The 22,511-nt window shown below is 43.9% G+C and overlaps 1 long non-coding RNA gene and 1 pseudogene across 4 annotated transcripts in view; one reads left to right on the top strand and one right to left on the bottom strand.

Moving 5' to 3' along the window:
- The window catches only part of LOC137226700 (uncharacterized), a 123,357-nt gene that overhangs the window by 94,088 nt on the left and 6,758 nt on the right, over nucleotides 1-22,511 (top strand). For 3 of the 4 annotated variants that reach the window (XR_010944475.1, XR_010944478.1, XR_010944477.1), the window contains one exon: nucleotides 13,875-14,511. The exons of the other annotated variant lie outside the window; for it this stretch is intronic. This is a non-coding gene — a long non-coding RNA (uncharacterized lncRNA). Of the gene's footprint in view, nucleotides 1-13,874; nucleotides 14,512-22,511 lie in introns of those variants that run through there. 4 annotated transcript variants of the gene reach the window in all.
- LOC137226699 (RAD52 motif-containing protein 1-like) overlaps nucleotides 7,891-22,511 on the bottom strand; it is a 70,115-nt pseudogene continuing 55,494 nt past the window's right edge.

Here is a 22,511-nt window from a genome sequence, read left to right as displayed (position 1 = left end):
TTGCGTATCTAAAAGGAAAGGTGATGGCAATGGATAAACTAAGATTAGGTTTACCATACCTATACAAATACAGAATAAGTACATATATCAAAAAGCCCGAGCACACAGCAAGGGAGGTCTACAGAACACTCTGTAATCCTTTACTGGGAAAAGGATCTGTCACATGAATAGATATATATGATGTACAAATGAACCAGACTGTGTACACGTAGGACAAACTATTCTAATCACTACCCCGATTAAAACAATTAAAACAACGAACAAGAAGTAATGAGACATAAACTTCAGGGGCTTTTTCCCGGCACATTCCATTCTAATTTACAACCTAGGAACCCGACTTCCAGGAAGGCTCTGCTGCCCTAGTAACCAGATTTGGGAATGGAGAATCGCTGCCGCTTTGTGCTCGTTTCCCACAACACCAGCTTTAAACCCAGTGCTAATGGTCACTAAATATTCACAACCACTGCAGGCGTGTAAATGACACCTGCACTCAAATAAAATTCTGGGGTCGAAAATCGACCACAGAGTTCAAAAGAGGCCAACCTGGGCTTCCCTGGTGGCGCAGTCGTTGAGAGTCCGCCTGCCGATGCAGGAGACACGGGTTCGTGCCCCGGTCCGGAAGGATCCCACATGCCGCGGAGCGGCTTGGCCCGTGAGCCATGGCCGCTGAGCCAGCACGTCTGGAGCCTGTGCTCCGCAACGGGAGAGGCCAGAACAGTGAGAGGCCAGCGTAACACACACACACACACAAAAATTATAAAAATATATTAATTTTAAAAAACAAACAAAAGTAAGGAGACATCAGCTTTTGGGGGTTTATCCGGGCACATTCCACTGTAATTTATAACTGAGGAAGACCACTGGCCGGAAGGTCTGTTTCCCTAGTACCAGCATGGGGAACATAGAAAGGCTGCGGCCCTCTGGCCGTTACCTGCAAAAGCAGCTTTAAAGCCTGTGCTAATGGTCACTTTATGTGAACAAGTACTGCAGGGCTGTAAATGAAACCTGCCCTCAAAATGTCTTGAGGGAGGTAATGGCCAATAAATTTCAAAATGTGACACATAGTTTAAGAAAAACTTTGAAGAGCTAAGCTGTAATCACAGTCTGAAAAGTAAAAAGGACATGCCTTAAAGCTCAATTTCAATGGATTATGAGTCACATGCAAATTCAACCACAAAGAGCTATCAGCTCACACCAGCCAGAATATCCATCAGCAAGGAAACTACAAACAATAAATGCTGAAGCAGTTGTGGAGAAATGCATACCCTCAACTTTAAGTGGGATGTAACCTGGAAAGAGCCACTAATGAGAAGAGAATCGTGGTGCATTTAAAAGGTAAACCCTGAGAAACCATGTGATACAGGAGGCCCACTCCTGGGCCTATAACATAAAAAGACAGAATTGGAAAGACAGAGGCAGGCAAATGTGCATTGCAGCAGTATTACAATAGCCAAGACATGGAAGCAACCAAAAAGTCCATCAAGAGGTGAGTGAACAAAGAAGAAGTTGTACATGTACAGATGGAATATTAGCCAAGGAGAAAAACAGCACAATGCCATTTGCAGCACCATACATGAGTCTAGAGGTAATCACGCAACTTGTAGTAAGTGAGAAAGCAAAAGGCACATATCCTATCATATCACTTAGAGGTGTTACCTAAAAATTGATACCAGTGACGATATTTCCACACAGAAAGGCAATCACAGATTCATTAAACAAACTTATGGTTCATCAGTGGAAAGGTGTGAGGATTGGATACATTAGGATATTGGGGTTAACAGAGATACACAAACACAGGTGAAATATATAATCACCAGAGACCTACGGAATACCAAGAGAAGACTACTCAACATTGTGTCATAACCTACATGAGAAAACAATCTGAAGAAGTACAGATACATGTATATGTGTAAAAGAACCACATCTTGCACACCTAGAACAAACAAAACATTTTAATCAAATTTGCTCTGGTAAAAAATAAAAATTAAATTAAAAAAAGAACAAGAAGCAATGAGACATACACTTAAGGGGCTTTTTGCTGGCACATTGCATTCTAATTTACAACCAGAACACGACTTCCATTAAGGCTCTGTCATCACTAATAAAGCAGCTTTATAAGCAATGTTGAAGGTAGCTTCAAAGAAGTCTCACTAATTATTGACAGTAACAAGAAAACAAACAAAAGTAAACATCTCACTGCAAAAAGTATACATAGAGTAAGAGTAGTAGATCAAACACTTATTAAACTTCTGTAAAGAATAAAAGACAACAGTAGTATGTTTTTTTAAAAAGAGAGGGCCCAAATAAATCAGAACTGAAAGAGATGATGTTACAAGAGCCACCACAGAAATACAAAGTATCCTAAGATACACACAGGCTAACTCAAGGCTCAGACTGGACAGAGTCCAGTCTCCATTCCCCTGTACATGACTTACAGGAGCCTCAGGAACTGAGGAGGGGGTCCGTGAGGAGAGGCACAAAATAGAAGATGTTAGGCATTAACATGACTGCATTCATCTTAAACGTGCCTGAACTACATTCACATGAGATGATTTTGTCCTGTATGTACATCGGCACCTCTAGTCAGAACTGCAGATCTTTGGCTTCACCACCACTACTGACAGCATTAGCTTCACCTGCTGTGGACAGTCTCCTATAGAATTTCTAGAACCACAAAGCATCGAAGCTTCACAGGATCCAGAGTCTGTGTGACTCCACTCTGAGTGTCAGAGTCTCAACTGCACTCAGAGACTCAGAGTCTCAACAGAGACTCCACTCTTGGAGGGCACACACAAAGTAGTCTGCACATCAGGACCCAGGGGAAGGAGCCATCACCCCGCAGGCGAAACACCAGACCTACCTGCTAGTTTTAGAGGGTCTCCTGCAGAGGTGTGGTGTGGCTGTGGCTCACCATGGGGACAACGACACTGGCAGCAGAAGTTCTGGGAAATATTCCTTGGTGTGAGCCCTCCCAGAGTCCACCATTAGCCCCACCGAGAGCAAGGTAGGCTCCAGTGCTGGGTCGCCTCAGGCCAAACAACCAACAGGGAGAGAACCCAGCCCCATGAATCAGCAGATAAGTGAATTAAACATTTTATTAAAGTTTTATTTAATCCACAGACAAGCAGATTAAAGCTCTGCCCACCAGAGCAACACCCAGCTCTACCCACCACCAGTCCCTCACATCAGGAATGCTGCACAAGCCTCTAAGATAGATTCATCCACTGGAGAGCAGACAGCAGAAGCAAGAAAAACTACAATTCTGCAGCCTGTGGAAGTAAAACCCCATTCACAGAAAGATAGAGAAAATGAAAAGGCAGAGGACTTTATACCAGATCAAGGAACAAGATAAATCCCCACAAAAACAACGAAATGAGGTGGGGATAGGCAACCTTCCAGTAAAAGAATTCGGAATAATGATAGTGAAGATGATCCAAGACCTTGGAAAAAGAATGGAGGCAAAGATCGAGAAGATGCAAGAAATGCTTAACAAAGACCTAGAAGAATTAAAGAACAAACAAACAGAGATGAACAGTACAATAACTGAAATGAAAATACACTAGAAGGAGTCAGTAGCAAAATAACTGTGGCAGAAGAATGGATAAGTGACCTGGAAGACACAAAGGTGGAAATCACTGCCATGGAACAGAATAAAGAAAAAGAATGAAAATAAATGAAGACACCCTAAGAGACCTCTGGGACAACATTAAACGCAACACCATTTGCATTATAGGGGTCCAGATGGAGAAGAGAGAGAGAGAAAGGACCCGAGAAAACATTTGAAGAGATTATAGTCACAAACTTCCCTAGCATGGGAAAAGAAAAAGCCACTGTAGTCCACGAAGTGCAGAGAGTCCCAGGCAGGATAAAACAAAGGAGAAAAATGCCGAGACACATAGTAATCAAAGTGACAAAAGTTAAAGACAAAGAAAAATTATTGAAAGCAACAAGGGAAAAATGACAAATAACATACAACAGAACTCCCATAAGGTTAACAGCTGATTTCTCAGCAGAAAATCTACAAGCCAGAAGGGAGTGGCATGATAAATTTAAAGTGATGAAAGGGAAGAAACTACAACCAAGAGTACTCCACCTCGCAAGGATCTCATTCAGATTTGATGGAGAAATCAAAAGCTTTACAGACAAACAAAAGCTAAGAGCATTCAGCACCAAGAAACCAGCTCTACAACAAATGCTAAAGGAACTTCTCTAAGTGGGAAACACAAAAGAAAAGGACCCACCAAGACAAACCCATAACAATTCAGAAAATAGTAATAGGAAGATACATATTGATAATTACCTTACACGTGAATGGATTAAATGCTCCAACCAAAAGATACACGCTCGCTGAATGGATACAAACACAAGACCCATATATATGCTGTCTACAAGAGACCCATTTCAGACCTAGGGACACATACAGACTGAAAGTGAGGGGATGGAAAAATATATTCCATGCAAATGAAAATCAAAAGAAAGCTGGAATAGCAATACTCATATCACATAAAATAGATTTTAAAATAAAGAATGTTACAAGAGAAAAGGAAGGACACTACATAATGATCAACAGATCAGGAAATTTAAGAAAACTGAAATAATATCAATCAGCTGTTCTGACCACAATGCTACGAAATTAGAAATCAATTACAGGGTAAAAAATGTAAAAAACAGAAACACATGGAGGCTAAACAATACGTTACTAAATAACCAAGAGATCACTGAAGAAATAAAAGAGGAAATCAAAAACTACCTAGAGACAAATAACAACAAAAACACAATGATCCAAAACCTATGGGATGCAGCAAAAGCAGTTCTAAGAGGGAAGTTTATACCAATACAAGCCTACCTCAAGAAACAAGAAAAATCTCAAATAATCTAACCTTACACCTAAAGGAACTAGAGAGAGAAGAACAAAACCCAAAGTTAGTAGAAGGAAAGAAATCATAAAGATCAGAGCATAAATAAATGAAAAGAAACAAAGAGAACAATAGCAAAGATCAATAAAACTAAAAGCTGGTTCTTTGAGAAGATAAACAAAAATGATAAACTTTAGCCAGACGCAAGAAAAAGACGGAGAGGGTTTCCCTGGTGGCACAGTGGTTGAGAGTCCACCTGCCAATGTAAGGGACATGGGTTCGTGCCCAGGTCTGGGAAGACCCCCCCCATGCTGCGGAGCGGCTGAGTCCGTGAGCCATGGCCAATGAGCCTGCGCGTCCAGAGCCTGTGCTCCACAATGGGAGAGGCCACAACAGTGAGAGGCCAGCGTATCGCAAAAAAAAAAAAGAGAAAAAGGGGGAGAGAGCTCAAATCAATAAAATTAGAAATGAAAAAGGAGAAGTTGCAACAGACACCACAGAAATACAAAGCATCCTAAGAGACTACTACAAGCATCTCTATGCCAGTAAAATGGATAACCTGGAAGAAATGCACAAATTCTTAGAAAGGTATAACCTTCCAAGACTGAACCAGGAAGAAGTAGAAAATATGAACAGACAAATCACAAGTAATGAAATTGAAACTGTGATTAAAAATCTCCCAACAAACAAAAGTCCAGAACCAGATTGCAACAGAGGTGAATTCTATCAAACATTTAGACAAAAGCTAACACCCAACCATCTCAAACTCTTCAGAAATTCTCAGGGGAAGGAACACTCCCAAACTCATTCTATGAGGCCACCATCACCCTGATACCAAAACCAGACAAAGATACTACAGAAAAAGAAAATTAGAGACCAGTATCACTGATGAATATAGATGTAAAAATCCTCAACAAAATACTAGGAAACAAACTTGAACAACACATTAAAAGTATCATACACCATGATCAGGTGGGGTTTATCCAAGGGATGCAAGGATTCTTCAATATACACAAACCAATCAATGTGATACACCATATTAACAAATTGTAGAATAAAAATATGATCATCCCAATAAATACAGTAAAAGCTTTTGACAAAATTCAACAACCATTTATGCATTTCCTCTAAGATCAGGAACAAGACAAGGATGTCCACTCTCACCACTATTATTCAACATAGTTTTGGAAGTCCTAGACATAGCAATCAGAGAAGAAAAGGAAATAAAAGGAATATAAAGTGGAAAAGAAAAAGTAAAATTGTCACTCTTTGCAAATGACACGATACTATACATAGTGAATCCTAAAGATGCCACCAGAAAACTACTAGAGCTAATCAATGAATTTGGTAAAGTTGCAGGATGCAAAATTAATGCACAGAAATCTCTTGCTTTCCTATACACTAACAATGAAAGATCAGAAAGAGAAATTAAGGAAACAATCCCATTCACCACTGCAACAAAAAGAATAAAATACGGAGGAATGAACCTATCTAAGGAGGTAAAAGACCTGTACTCAGAAAACTATAAGACACTGCTGAAAGAAATCAAAGATGATATAAACAGATGGAGGTATAAACCATGTTCCTGGGTTAGAAGTATCAATATTGTGAAAATGACTGTACTACCCAAAGCAATCTACAGATTCAATGCAATCCCTATCAAACTACCAGTGGCAATCTCTACAGAACTAGAACAAAAAAATCTTAAAATTTGTATGGAGACACCAAAGACCCCGAATAGCCAAAGCAGTCTTGAGGAAAATTAAAAGAGCTGGAGGAATCAGACTTCCTGACTTCAGACTATACTACAAAGCTACAGTAATCAAGACTATATGGTACTGGCACAAAAACAGTAATATAGATCAATGGCACAGCATAGAAAGCCCAGAGATAAACCTACATACCTATGGCTAACTCATCTATGACAAAGGAGGCAAGGATATACAATGGAGAAAAGACAGTCTCTTCAGTAAGTGGTGCTGGGAAAACTGGACAGCTACATGTAAAAGAATGAAATTAGAACACTCCATAACACCACACACAAAAATAAACTCAAAATGGATTAGAGACCTAAATGTAAGACCAGACACTATAAAACTCTTAGAGGAAAACATATGCAGAACACTCTATGACATAAATCACAGAAAGATCCTTTTGGACCCACCTCCTAGAGAAATGGAAATAAAAACAAAAATAAACAAATGGGACCTAACGAAACTTAAAAGCTTTTGCACAGCAAAGAAAAACATAAACAAGACGAAAAGACAACCCTCAGAATGGGAGAAAATATTTTCAAATGAATCAAATGACAAAGGATTAATCTCCAAAATTTACAAGCAGCTCATGTACCTAAATATCACAAAAACAGCCCAATCCAAAAATGGGCAGAAGACCTAAATAGACATTTCTCCAAAGACGATATACAGATTGCCAACAAACACATGAAAGGATGCTGAACATCACTAATCATTAGAGAAATTCAAATCAAAACTACAGTGAGGGGCTTCCCTGGTGGCGCAGTGGTTGAGAATCTGCCTGCTAATGCAGGGGACACGGGTTCGAGCCCTGGTCTGGGAGGATCCCACATGCCGCCGGGCAACTAGGCCCATGAGCCACAACTACTGAGCCTGCGCATCTGGAGCCTGTGCTACTCAACAAGAGAGGGCGCGATAGTGAGAGGCCTGCACACCGTGATGAACAATGGCCCCCGCTTGCCACAACTGAAGATAGCTCTCGCACAGAAACAAAGACCCAACACAGCAAAAATAAATTAATAAACTCCTACCCCCAACATCTAAAAAAAAAAAGAAACAGAATTTCTCATGTGACTCATAAAAAAAAAAAACCTAAGTGAGGTATCACCTCACAGCAGTCAGAATGGCAACCATGAAAAAATCTACAAACAATAAATGCTGGAGAGGCATTCACTGGAGAAAAGGGAAACCTCTTGCACTGTTGGTGGGAATATAAATTGATATAGCCACTAGGGAGAACAGTATGGAGGTTCCTTAAAAACCTAAAAATAGGGGCTTACCTGGTGGCGCAGTGGTTGATTGTCCACCTGCCGATGCAGGGGACACGGGTTCGTGCCCCGGTCTGGGAAGATCCCACATGCCGCAGAGTGGCTAGGCCCGTGAGCCATGGCCGCTGAGCCTGCGCACCCGGAGCCTGTGCTCTGCAATGGGAGAGGTCACAACAGTGAGAACCCCGCGTGCAGCAAAAAAAAAAAAAAAAAAAAACTATAAATAGAAGTACCATACAACCCAGCAATCCAACTACTGGGCATATACCCTGAGAAAACCATAATTCAAAAACAGTTATATACAGCAATGTTCACTGCAGCTCTATTTACAATAGCCAGGACATGGAAGCAACCTAAGTGTCCATCGACAGATGAATGGATAAAGAAGATCTGGCACATATATAGAATGGAATATTACTCAGCCATAAAAAGAAACAAAACTGAGTTATTTGTAGTGAGGTGGATGGACTTACAATCTGTCCTACACAGTGAAGTAAGTCAGAAAGAGAAAAACAAATACCGTATGCTAACACAGATATATGGAATCTAAAGAAAAAAGAAAGTTTATGAAGAACATAGGGGCAGGACAGGATTAAGGACACAGACGTAGAGAAAAGACTTGAGGACACAGGGAGGGGGAAGGATAAGCTGGGACGAAGTGAGAGAGTGGCATAGACATATTAACATTACCAAATGTAACATTGGTAGCTACTGGGAAGCAGCCACATAGCACAGGGAGATCAGCTTGATGCTTTGTGACCACCTAAACGGGTGGAATATGGAGGGTGGGAGGGAGATGCAAGAGGGAGGGGACATGGTGATATATGTATATGTATAGCTAATTGACTTTGTTATACAGCAGGAACTAACACTCCACTGTAAAGCAATTATACTCCAATAAAGGTGTAAAAGCAAAAAAAAAAAAAAAGAAAGCCCAGAGATAAACCTATACACCTATGGTCAACTAATCTATGACAAAGGAGGCAAGACTATACAATGGAGAAAAGACAGTCTCTTCAATCAGTGGTGCCGGGAAAAATGGGCAGCTACATGTAAAAGAATAAAATTAGAACACTCCCTAACACCATACAGAAAAATAAATTCAAAATGGATTAGAGACCTTAATGTAACACAAGACAGTATAAAACTCTTAGAGGAAAACCTAGGAAGAATACTCTGACATAAATCACAGCAAGATCTTTTATGATCCACCTCCTAGAGTAATGCAATAAAAAGAAAAATAAACAAATGGGACCTAATGAAACATAAAAGCTTTGCAAACCAAAGGAAACTACAAACAAGACGAAAAGACAACCCTCAGAATGGGAGAAAATATTTGCAAATGAATCAATGGACAAAGGATTAATCTCCAATATATATAAACAGCTCATGCAGCTCAATATTAAAAAAAAAAACAAAAACCCAATACAAAAATGGGCAGAATATCTAAATAGACATTTCTTCCAAGAAGACATAGAGATGGCCAAGAAGCACATGAAAAGCTGCTCAACATCACTAATTATTAGAGAAATGTAAATCAAAGCTACAATGAGATATCACCTAACACCTGTTAGAATGGGCATCATCAGAAAATCTAAAAACAACAAATGCTGGAGAGGGTGTGGAGAAAAGGAACCCTCTTCCACTATTGGTGGGAATGTAAATTGCTACAGTCACTATGGAGATCAGTATGGAGGTTCCTTAAAAAACTAAAAATAGAATTACCATAGGATCCAGCAATCCCACTACTGGGCATATACCCAGAGAAAACCATAAATCAAAAAGACACATTCAGAGCTTCCCTGGTGGTGCAGTGGTTGAGAGTCCGCCTGCCAATGCAGGGGACACAGGTTCGTGCCCTGGTCTGGGAAGATCCCACATGCCGCGGAGCGGCTGGGCCCATGAGCCATGGCCGCTAAGCCTGCGCGTCCAGAGCCTGTGCTCCACAATGGGAGAGGCCACAACACTGAGAGGCCCACGTACCACAAAAAAAAAAAAAACCAGACACATTCACCACAATATTCATTGCAGCACTCTTTACAATAGCCAGGTAATGGAAGCAATGTAAATGCCCACAGACAGACAAATGGAATATTACTCAGCCATAAAAAGGAATGAAATTGGGTCATTTGTAGAGATGTTGATGGGTCTAGGGACTGTCATACAGAGTGCAGTAAATCAGAAAGAGAAAAACAAATATTGTATATTAATGCATACATGTGGAACCAAGAAAAATGGTAGAGATGAACCGGTTTGCAGGGCAGAAAGAGACACAAAGACACACAGATGTAGAGAACAAACGTATGGACCCCAAGGGGGGAAAGCCGTGGGGGGATGGTGGTGGGATGAATTGGGAGATTGGGATTGACATGTATACACTTATATGTATAAAACAGATAACCAATAAGAACCTTCTGTATAAAAAAATAGAATAAAATTCACAAATTAAAAAAAATAAATAAAATTTAAAAAATAAAACAGGAAAAAAAGTTCTTCCCTTTGCATAGATGTATTTATACGAATGAATTATTTCCATGCTTATATCTATAAATACAAAAAACAGGAATATCTACCTTGAACCAAAAAAGAACCCACCAGTTACACAGAGGAAAACCCTATAAGGGCACTTGCTCCAGTGGTAAACAATTCTGAAGTTGGTCAGAGGTAGGGAATCGTCTCCCATGCAGCCAGCAGCTCCCCCGCATGGAGCGCCCTCAGTGCAAAGCTGGAGGACTGTGCCAAGGCGTTTCCGAGTAAACGTGAGCTGAGCCCCAGGCCAGCTGCTGCTGAACTTTTCCCACCCTTCCCAAGTAAAGCACCTGAATGTGTGCCAGGACTTGGAAGCCTAGAGGAAGGGCCGTGGAGCCACACCAGCCACAGCACGCAGGCCGACTTGGTGCCTGCAGGCCAGCCAGGATGGTCCTGGCCCCGGGCGCTCTTCTGGAAGCTTTCCATTTCCCTGCCTGAGATACCCCTCCTGTCCCGGCCCCCACTGCTTTTTTCCTTCCTTACCTCTGCCCGAGGAGAAATTCCAGCGGCAGGTATGGGTGATACATCCTCTTCTTTAGCAGGTGGCAGCCTGGCAACTCCTGCAGAAAGTCCAGCAGAGCCCCACTCACACCGGGCCACCCACAGAGCCGTAGCCCCTCACTCCCTCCCACCAGCCCAGCCCCGAGACTGCTAACGGGGGAGAGAATATGGCGTCAGGCACAGCTGCACGGGCTCTTGCTGCCTGGAGCAGTGTTTATATCTACCTCAACCCAGGCACACCTGGGGAGGGCGGGCTGGCAGGGTCAGGCTGCCTAGGTCAGCCAATCCTCGCCCCTCAGGGGCTCACAGTTGCAGAAAATGTACCTTGTTGAAACGGCCAGGTCCAAGGAAAAGGTGTGGCGTCCTGAGGGTCAGGATAGACAAGGGGCTGCCAGCCCTGGCTTGTTTTCTAATCATTTTATCTGGCCCATGAGTGGGAGACAATTTCAAGACCCTCTCCTAATGAGAGGAACCCAGGAGTCAGGGAGAGGAGGGGTGGGTGGTGGTTGGAGACAGAGGCCTGGTGGCCCGGCTGCAGTGGAAGTCTCTAGAAGACCAGGCTGAGGGAGGCCGCACAGAGTGACGCTCAGGGTCACAGACCTGTCGGAGCTGCTGTTGGTTAGTTCAAGTCCTGCTCTGAGGTGCTCTGTGTCAGCTCTTACCGACAGGTGAGCTGGGGGTGCTCTGCAATGAGGGCTATGCGCATGGTTCCTGTGTGCCCAGGCTTGCTGGGTGCCTGCCCAGGGGAGCTCCATATCCTGGGAGGGGCCTGACCACGAGAGCCCCAGGGGCTTCTGGGTAGCTGCACAGGTGAGCTCCATATCCTGGGAGGGGCCTGACCACGAGAGCCCCAGGGGCTGCTGGGTAGCTGCACAGGTGAGCTCCATATCCTGGGAGGGGCCTGACCACGAGAGCCTCAGGGGCTTCTGGGTAGCTGCACAGGTGAGCTCCATATCCTGGGAGGGTCCGAACCACGAGAGCCCTGTGGGCTGCTGGGGACCTGCACAGGTGAGCTCCATATCCTGGGATTGGCCTGACCACGAGAGCCCTGTGGGCTGCTGGGGACCTGGTAAAGGATGTCAGGACAGTCAGTGAAGCTACCGAGGGTATACATCCAGTAGTTCCTAATTCCTACACACTGCTGGTCATTCTACCAACCACCAGGACATGGTATTCTGTATTAGACTTCAATGATGCCTTCTTCTGTATTCCATTAGTCCCAGAGTCACAAGAAATTTTGGCTTGTGATTGGCAGGACTCAACATACAATGAAGACAATACTGCTGGGACGTCCTGCCCCAAGGGTTCAAAAATTCCCACACCATCTTTGGGGAAACGTTAGCTAAAGACCTAAAAGTTCTACCTCTGCAAAAGGGAACCCTCCTTCAATATGCAGACGACATTCTGATCGCCAGCCCTACTAAGGAGACCTCTGAACTACCAAGCCAATAAAGGATAGAAGTTGTCCAAGAAAAAGCTCAAATATCACAGACTAAGGTGACCTGCCTGGGCTTCATTCTCACAGAAGGTCGGAGAAGCCCATCCCAGGAAAGGGAAGAAGCCATTTGCAGCCTTACCCCTTTCTAAAACTAGAAGACAGCTTAGGGGTTCCTGGGGAGGCCAGGGTTTGCTGCTTCTGGATCCCTAACTACAGTCTACTAGCTGGGCCTCTATATGAACCACTGAAAGGAAAAGATGATGATCCTTTTGAATAGAATCCAGAAGCGGCCTTTCAAGAATGGAAAGAGCAGTCAATTCAGACCCTTGCCCTGGAACTCCCTAATTTAGCTAAACCCTTTGACCTTTACGTTCCCGGTGAAAGGTGAATCGCCATTGGAGAATTAGTGCAAAAACTGGGACCACTTGAAATGGAACAACGCAAGAATGCCATCCAGGTAGGATAAACTACAGTCACCAAGGGGCTTGGCCCACTGCCACATCTGGCCAAGATACTGGCGGTATCTAAAATCCTGGAAATCAGCAGCCCAAAAGGCCACCTCCCTCCTAAGGGAAAAGGACCCCACGTGGTGATCCTAACCACCAACCATGCCCTGAAGTTGCAGGGTTCGCTCCGTGGGCACACCGACCTCGAGTGAGGAGGCCCTCCAACTCCAACATCCAGAGAGATAACCGGGGGCAACAGGGCACCATGACGACTCGTGTGAACATCACTTGACCTGGAGTTTCTCTCATAAAACAACAAGAGTGTGTCCCAAAAGAGTAGACTACTGCTTGCAGGACTTACTGCACCCAGAGGGGAGCTAATAATCTTGGCGGGGGAACCGTATACCACACTGTCACCATAGAAAAGCCTACAGACACCGTGATGATGGCGGCCAATGAGACCGGCTGGACTCCTGTTTACTTCAAAAGGCTGTTGACTCAGTGGTCATCATGGTCCTTGATCACCACTGACCCTGGACTGTCTGGGAGTTGAGCGGGCAGGGCTCTGACACCTGGTGCTGTTTGTACGTTAATTCAGGGGCCTAATTGAAGAAAGCACAGACTACTGGTCAGAGCATCTAGGCTGGCAGAAACCGTCAGCCTAAGGTGGCCAAACAAATGTGGGGCGGGGTGAAACCGGCCCCCCCAGCGTCTCTGCACATCTCTTTCCTGGACCCTTAAAGGTCATTAGAATCTATAACACTTCCAATGCTGGTGCTCAGGTGGACGAGCAGGGAGGCAGGGGTCCTGGGGACAATCAACGTCACCGGGAGGCTGCTGGGGAGAAGCTCTGACCCTCGCCCCAGGGTATGAGGGCTCCCAACTCAGCACTCAGCAGTTACAGAAGAAGGGTCTGCACCCTCAGCGCCCCAAGAATGAGGAACGGGACAAAAGGCAGAGGAGGGGTTTGTCACCGGCAAAGCCCATTAAAAATCCCTGGGAGATAAAAACAGAATCTGGGCAAAAACATAAAGTCTAACCTTCTTTTCCTTTGTGCTTTGTCTAATTTCACGTGCTCCTAGGGTTCCGCATGCAGAGATCCCACACCCGACACTTTAGACCCGATTTCCTAGTGCAGAATGGCTGGGTCGACAACTCAGCTCGTTGGACACCGTGCAGACTCCGCGACATAGACATGCAGCCAACCCGGCCGTCAAGAGCTCTGACCCCTCCCTTCCGCTGACGCTGACAGGATCCCTACACAGCAGCCTGGCCCACAGCCCGCAGGGGACCGCACGCTCTCACCTCTCTATTCTTTGAACCAAATATAAAGTTTCCTCTGCTTCTGAACCAAACTCAGTCTCGATCTGTTGGCTCCAATGACACTGGGCAGGGGGACCCTTGTTGGGGCCCACTCTGGAGGATCAGTAACCAAAATTGAGAGCATTGTAACTTCAATGAACAGATGTGTGAGCCAAACTGTAATTAACATAGAGCAGTGTATAAGGCTCGGGTAAAATAAGATGTTTCTAACACTTCCATTTGATATTTCCATCACTTTATTATAAGCAAGTTCAGTGAAGAGGTCTGTCTTATTTGTCAGGTCAACTTTAGAGAAATGAAGTGATTTCTTTCCAAGGATGTACATCTAATAATCTTGGCTAAAGCTTCAATCTTGTTTAGAATGCTTTTCCATTGAAAATGCTACCTCTCTTTCACCTCCCCCATTTCTGAGAAGTATAAAATCTTATAATTTATTATTACCAAAGGGGAAAGGTGGGAGGAGGGATAAATTAACAGTTTGGGATTAACACATACACACTGCTATGTATAAAATAGATTATCAACAAGGAACTACTGTATAGCACAGGGAACTACACTAAATATTTTGTAATAACCTATAAGGGAAATGATCTGAAAAAGAACAGATATTTTTATCAACATCATCTATCAACGACAGATAAAATGTAACCTAAGGGAGGCTGATGGTGAGTGCTTCTGACCTGAAGACTTCAATCATCTATAGTTTGGACTCTGCCTACTGCCCAAGGCCCTTAATGAACATACGTGTAGCCGTAGCTTAAAAATTCCCCAGTTTGTGGTTCGGTGAGACAGTGATATGGAAAAATCCCTAGTGTTCTCCTTACATGAATGGGATCCTTCCTACTGCTAAAACATGCCTGTCACACCCAGAGGATGGTACACCGTTTGATCGGGAAGAGTTTGGAAAAGGCATCTCATCTCCTCATCTCTTGGTGCTCGGGTTCACCCTCCAGCGTCTTTCCTAACAATCTCCCCACTTGGGGATGTCAGCACCGTCAAGATCCTGTTGCGTACAGTTTGGAATTTGTCCAGAGGATGAAGCGGAAGGATGAGGAACAATGAGACACAAGTCCTAGGTGTTCGGACAGGCACATGTCACTCTAATTTCCAATCAGGAAGACGTATTGACCAAAGACTAAGATTACCCACGGAAACAGAATAGGGCTTGAGGAAATCCTGCTGTTTTGTGGCACGTTTCCAAAAACGCAAGTTGAAAAATGGAACTCAGGGGCACTAAAATTCACTAAATTCACTAAAATTCACTAAAATTCACTAAAATTAGCAAAGATACCGTTCCTAATACCAAATTGATAATCGAAAAGGCCTACACGGTACCTCAAAGAACAGCGCTCAGCACACTCAAGTCACCGGAAAAGAATATATACGACTGGTAAGAATCTGAAGAAGAATTTATTGATGTCTCTCTGTACGTCAATCAAGTGGAAATACAGCAGCAAGAAACAGAGCACTGAAACTCAGCTCTAACCAATATAATAATAAATTAAAAAGAAAAATAAAGACAGTGAGAGAGAGAAAAATTCTTACAACTTTTGCTCAGGGGCTGAGATGCAACATGGATTGAACACATCTAGACCCGCAGCAGGATGAGACATAAGACTGGAAACTGTTCGGGCTAAGAGGATTAGTGAGTTTGGGTGAGCAAATGGAGACCCTTTAAAGTAATACTGCCTGGTACCCATTCCATGGGTCCCAAATCTACAGGTTCAAGGGAATCTTAATACAGCTAAAACATGCATGGGAAATCCAGAGGACTGTACACAGTGTGAGCGGAAAAGGTTTCTAAAACGCACCTCATTTTTCATCTGCTGGTGCTCGGGTTCGCCATTCCAGCCGCTTTACTAACAATCTCCCCACTTGGAGAAGCAGCACCTTTAAACTCCTGTTTCGTACAGTCTGCAAATTCTCTGGACAATGAACGGGAAGAGAGGGAACTAATGAGAGACTAGATCTAGGTGTTTGGACAGGCACATGTCACTCTAATTTCCAATCAGGTAGCAGAATTAACCAAAGACTCAGCCTGCCGCCCCGGAAACAGAAGAGGGCCTGTAGCAATCCTGCGATTTTGTGGCCAGCTCACAGAAAAGCGAGTTGAGAAAGGGAGCTCAGGAGCACTGCAATTCACAAACCAGCAGGGTTATAAGTGATAACTATAGTCCAAAAATATCTTGAGGTAAGGCAACGAAGAGAATTTGAAAGGAAGGAAGAATTGCAGGAAACAGTTTTCAGGAGGTAGATGGGAGTCGCCTTTAAAGCACATGAAAAGCGGCAGACCTTCGACAATGATGCAGTTGGCCAAAAAGGGCGTATGCGTTTTTTCATAAATATATTCAGGAAAAAACGCATACGCCCTTTTTGGCAAAGCAAACAAGCAGGAAATGCAAATCCGCACTACAAAGAAGTCTCACTACGCATCAGTCAAAAGGGCCTTCCAGAAAATGTGTAAAAACCACAAATGCAGGACAAGCCATGGAGAAAAGGGAGCCCTGTTACGCTGATAGGCCGTATGTAAATTGCCAATAACCACTCTGAAGAAGTGTATGGTGTTTCCTAAAACATCTAAAAAACAGAGCTACAGAGCATAGGGTACTTCCAACATGGGCGTATACCTTGGGAAAACCAAAAATCGACAGGACACAGGCACCCCAAAGTCTAGGGCTGCTCTGTTGACAAGAATTTCGACTCGGGTACAACTTCAATATCCCACGAAAGAGGAAAATGGATAAACAAGTTGCGGTACTTACGTACAATGGAATATCACTCAGCGAGGAAATCAATGTCATCAGGCCAGTAGCCGCATAATGTGTGGATTTAGGCGATGATTCTAAGTGAAATAAGTCACACAGAAAAAGAAACTTGTCATAAGATATCACTTAGAGAGGGAATGTAAACATGGCTACACGTGAGCTGAATTACAAAACAGAACAGAATCACACATTTAGAAAATGCACTTATGGCTGCTGAAGGGGAAAGGTGAGGTGGGGTGATGCATAAAACAGGAGTTTGAAATTAGCACAGATACCGTTCCATCAACCAAATATGTAATAGACAAGACCTACTCATTGCTCAATGAACTGGACTCAACACACCCTATTCGCCGCAGAATAATATATATGTGTAGTAAGAATCTTAAAAATATTTATTCATATCTCTCTGTAAGTGTATCAAGTGGGTGTGAAGCGGCATAAACACAGCATCAAAAATCAGCTAAACCCCATTATAAACATAAATTACAAAAAAAAAAAGAAAAATAGTGAAATAGAGAGAAATTCGTACAAAATTCGTTCAGGGGTGGTGATGCAACCTGGATTGACCACATCTACACCCACAGCTGCAAGACACATAAAGTTGGAAACTCTTGGGTCTGAGAGGATTGGTGAGGTTGGGTGAGCAAATGCCAACCCATTAAAGTAATACTGCGTGATACCCATTCCATGGGTCCCAACTCTCCAGTATCAAGGGAATCTTCCTACAGCTAAAACATGCATTGGAAACCCAAAGGATGGTACACCGTGAGATCCGCAAAGGTTTCTAAAACGCACCTCATTTTTCATCTACTGGTGCTCGGGTTCGCCATTCCAGCCGCTTTACTAACAACCTCCCCACTTGGAGAATCAGCACCTTTAACCTCCTGTTTCGCACAGGTTGGAATGTGTACGGAGGATGAACGGGAAGAGAGGGAACGACTGAGAGACTAGCTGTAGGTGTTTGGACAGGCACATGTCATGCTAATTTCCCATCAGGAAGAAGAATTAACCAAAGGCTCAGCTTGCCACCCGGGAACCAGAATAGGGCCTGTAGCAATCCTGCGGTTTTGTGGCCAGCTCACAAAAAAGCGAGTTGAAAAATGGAGGTCAGGGGCACTGCAATTCACAAACCTGCAGAGTTATAAAGGACAATTATCGTCCAAAAATATATTGAGGTAAGGCAACGAAGAGGATATGAAAGGAAGGCAGAATTGCATGAAACAGATTTCAAGAGGTAGATTGGAGTCGCCTTTAAAGCACATGAAAAGAGGCAGAACTTTGACAATGATGCAGTTGGCCAGAAAGGGCGTATGAGTTTTTTCCTGAATATATTCAGGAAAAAATGCATACGCCCTTTTTGGCCAACCAAGCAAGCGGGCAATGCAAATTTGCACAACAAAGAAGTCTCACTTCCCACAGGTCAAAAGGGCCGGAAAAAAAGTGTAAAAACCAGAAAGGCAGGACAGGCCATGGAGAACAGGGACCTTTGTTATGTTGATGGGCAGGATGGAAACTGCCAACAGCCACTCTGGAGAAGTGTATGGTATTTCCTAAAATATCTAAAAGACAGAGCTACAGAGCATAGGGTACTTCCACTCATGGGCGTATATCGTGGGAAACCTAAAAATCAACAAGACAGAGCCACCCCAAAGTATAGGGCTGCTCTGTTTACAAGAACCTCGACTTCGGTACACCTTAAATGTCCCAGGAAAGAGAAAAATGGTTAAAGAATTTGTGGTACTTATGTACAACGGAATATCACTCAGCCATGAAATCAATGTCATAAGGCAAGTAGCAGAATAATGAGTGGATTTAGGTACGATGATTCTAAGTGAAAGAAGTCACACAGAAAAAGAAACTTATCATAAGATATCACTTAGAGAGGGAATGTAAACATGGCTACACATGAGCTGAATTACAAAACAGAACAGAGTCACCGATTTAGAAAAAGCACTTATGCCTGCTTAAGGGGAAAGGTGAGGTTGGGGAATGCATACAACCAGAGTTTGAAGTTAGCACAGATACCGTTCCATAAACCGAATATGTAATAGACAAGACCTACTCTTTGCTCAGTGAACTGGACTCAACACCCCCTATGCACCACAGAGGAATATATGTGACTAGTAAGAATCTTAAAACCTATGTATTGGTATGTCTCCATAAGGGAATCAAGTGTGTGTAGAGAGGCATAAACACTGCAGTGAAAATCAGCTAAACCCCATTATAAATATAAATTTCAAAAAACAAAAAAACACAAAGAGAGTGAAAGAGAGAGAACTTCCGACAAAATTCGTTCAGAGGCTGTGATGCACGCTGAATTGACCTTATCTACACCCACAGCTGGATGAGACATAAGGGTGGACACTTTGGGCTGAGAGGATTGCTGAGGCTGGCTGAGCAAATGCAGACCTTTTAAAGCAACACTGAGTGCTACCCATTCCATGGGTCCCAACTGTCCAGGTTTAAGGGAATCTTCCTACAGTTAAAACATGCATGGGAAACCCAGAGGGATGGTACACCGTGTGACTGGGAAAGGTTTCTAAGACGCACCTCATTTTTCCTCTCCTGCTGCTCGGGTTCGCCATTCCAGCCGCTTTACTAACAATCTCCCCATTTGGAGAGTCAGCACCTTTAACCTCCTGTTTCACACCGTCTGCAATTAGTGCGGAGGGTGAACGGGATGAGGGGAAACCAATGAGAGAACAGCTGTAGGTGTTTGCACGGGAACATGTTACTCTAATTTCCCATCAGGAGGAAGAATTAACCAACGGCTCAGCCTGCCGCCCCGGAACCAGAATAGGGCCTGAAGCAATCCTGCGGTTTTGCGGCCAGCTCACAAGAAAGCGAGTTGAAGAAAGGAGCTCAGGGACACTGCAATTCACAAACCAGCAGGGTTATAAGTGATAACTATAGTCCAAAAATATCTTGAGGTAAGGCAATGAAGAGGATTTGAAAGGAAGGAAGAATTGCAGGAAACAGTTTTCAGGAGGTAGATGGGAGTCGCCTTTAAAGCACATGAAAAGCGGCAGACCTTCGACAATGATGCAGTTGGCCAAAAAGGGCGTATGCGTTTTTTCCTGAATATATTCAGGAAGAAACGCATACGCCCTTTTTGGCCAACCAGTCAAGCGGGCAATGCAAATCCGCACAACAAAGAAGTGTCTCTCCCACCAGTCCAAAGGGCCTTCCGAAAATAGTTTAAAAACCAGAGAGGCAGTACAGGCCATGGAGAACAGGGAGCCTTGTTAACCTGATGGGCGGGATTTAAATTGCCAACAGCCACGGTGGAGAAGTGTACGCTGTTTCCTGAAACATGAAAAAAACAGAGCTACAGAGCATAGAGCACTTCCACTCATGGACATATATCTTGGGAAAACTAAAAATCAACAAGACACAGCCACCCCTAGTTTAGGGCTCCTCTGTTTACAAAATCCTCGACTTCGGTACACCTTAAATATCCCAGGAAAGAGAAAAATGGATAAAGAAGTTGAGGTACTTATGTAGAATGGAATATCACTCAGCCATGAAATCAACGTCATAGGGCCAGCAGCAGCATAACGAGTACATTTAGGTACGATGATTCTAAGTGAAAGAAGTCACACAGAAAAAGAAACTTACCATAAGATATCACTTAGAGAGGGAATGTAAACATGGCTACACATGAGCTGAATTACAAAACGGAACAGAGTCACAGATTTAGAAAACGCACTTATGCCTGCTTAATGGGAAAGGTGAGGTGGGGTGATGCATAAAACCAGAGTTTGAAGTTAGCACATATACCGTTCCATAAACCAAATATGTAATAGACAAGACCTATACTCTGCTCAGTGAACTGGACTCAACACCCCCTATGCACCGCAGAGGAATATATGTGACTGTAAGAATCTTAAAACCTATTTAGTCATATGTCTCCTTCAGGGAATCAAGTGTGTGTAGAGTGGCATAAACACAGCTTGAAAATCAGGTAAACGCCATAATAAAAATAAATTTCAAAAAAAAAGAAACAAAAAGACAGCGAAAGAGAGAGAAATTCTTATAAAATTCGTTCAAGGGCTGTGATTCACCCTGGATTGACCATATCCACACCCACAGCTGGATGAGACATAAGGATGGACACTTTGGGCTGAGAAGATTGGTGAGGTTGGTTGAGCTAAGGCAGACCCTTTAAAGCAATACGGCGTGCTCCCCATGCCATGGGTCCCAGCTCTCCAAGTTTAAGGGAATCTTCCTACAGCTAACACATGCTGGGAAACCCAGAGGATGGTACACCGTGTGATCAGGAACAGTTTCTAAAACGCGCCTCATTTTTCCTCTCCTTGTGCTCGGGTTCGCCATTCCAGCCGCTTTGCTAACAATCTCCCCATCTGGAGAGTCAGCGCCTTTAACCTCCTGTTTCGCAGTCTGCAATTAGTGCGTAGGATGAACGGGATGAGGGGGAACCAATGAGAGAATAGCTGTAGGTGTTTCGTCACGCACATGTCACTCTAATTTCCCATCAGGAGGAATAATTAACCAAAGGCTCTGCCTGCCGCCCCAGAACCAGAATAGGGCCTGAAGCAATCCTGAGGTTTTCAGGCCAGCTCACAAAAAAGCGAGTTGAAAAATGGAGCTCAGGGGCACTGCAATTCACAAACCTGCAGAGTTATAAAGGACAACTATTGTCGAAAAATATATTGAGGTAAGGCAAAGAAGAGGATTTGAAACCAACGCAGAATTGCAGGGAACAGGTTTCAAGAGGTAGATTGGAGTCTCCTTTAAAGTACAGGAAAAGCAGCAGAACTTCAAAAGATTGAAAGATTGGAAAAGATTCAACCTCCTCAGGGGTTTGTGGATGCTGAGCAGGAGGCTGTGCTGGGGTAAAGATTCAGCCTCCTCAGTGAGCTCTGGATGAGGATTTTGGCCTCCTGCTGGGATGGAGAAATTTCAGCTTCCTCTGGGGGCTCCAGAGTTTTATCTGGGCTCCCAAAAAATCCCTAGGTAGGCTCTCCTCAGGGTAAATGGCATCCATACTGGGATCTAAATAGTCACCCTGCAACTGTTGTTCTAGACCCTGAGTGTTTTTTTTGAAATTGGCCTGTAGTTCCAACAACTTTGGCAAGCTGTTGATGCTGAACTAGATCTTTCTTCAGGTTTGGGGTGAACCAATAAACTTCATTGGTTTTGAGCTCTTACTACCTAGAGGTGGAACAAGTATTTCAAATGATTGGTGACCTTCAGCCTCATCTAGAGCTATGTGTTTAGCCTTACTTTTGTGTCCACAAAGGAGAACCAAGGACTGATTCTGATCCCAGTCTGGCACTGGAACCGCCTCTGGGAGCTTTTGATGTTGGGTTTGCTTGTTATCCAGATCCTGATGTGGAACAGCAAACTGATCTGGCCCTGTAGGCAGCTCTCCAACCGAATCCGTGTCCGGGTATGGAACCTCAGTCTCAGTCAACTCCTGATGAGGCGGGGCCAACATCTGCACTGGAGACGAGGACGTTAAGTAGTTAAAGCCCACGGCTTCTGCCAGGGGTGTAAGAGCATGGGACAATTTGGGAGGGGTTCTGAGGCTTGTGAAGACCAAGCTTCTGTCAGCCGCGCGGGGTTGGGGGTCACCTGCACGGGGCCCAGGGCCCACTCCGGAGGCTG

Source organism: Pseudorca crassidens, chromosome 6 (genome assembly GCF_039906515.1).
Source record: "Pseudorca crassidens isolate mPseCra1 chromosome 6, mPseCra1.hap1, whole genome shotgun sequence".
Taxonomy (NCBI): Eukaryota; Metazoa; Chordata; class Mammalia; order Artiodactyla; family Delphinidae; genus Pseudorca; species Pseudorca crassidens.
The sequence above is the reverse complement of the archived record's forward strand: the minus strand, read 5'-3'. Positions and strand labels throughout refer to the sequence as shown.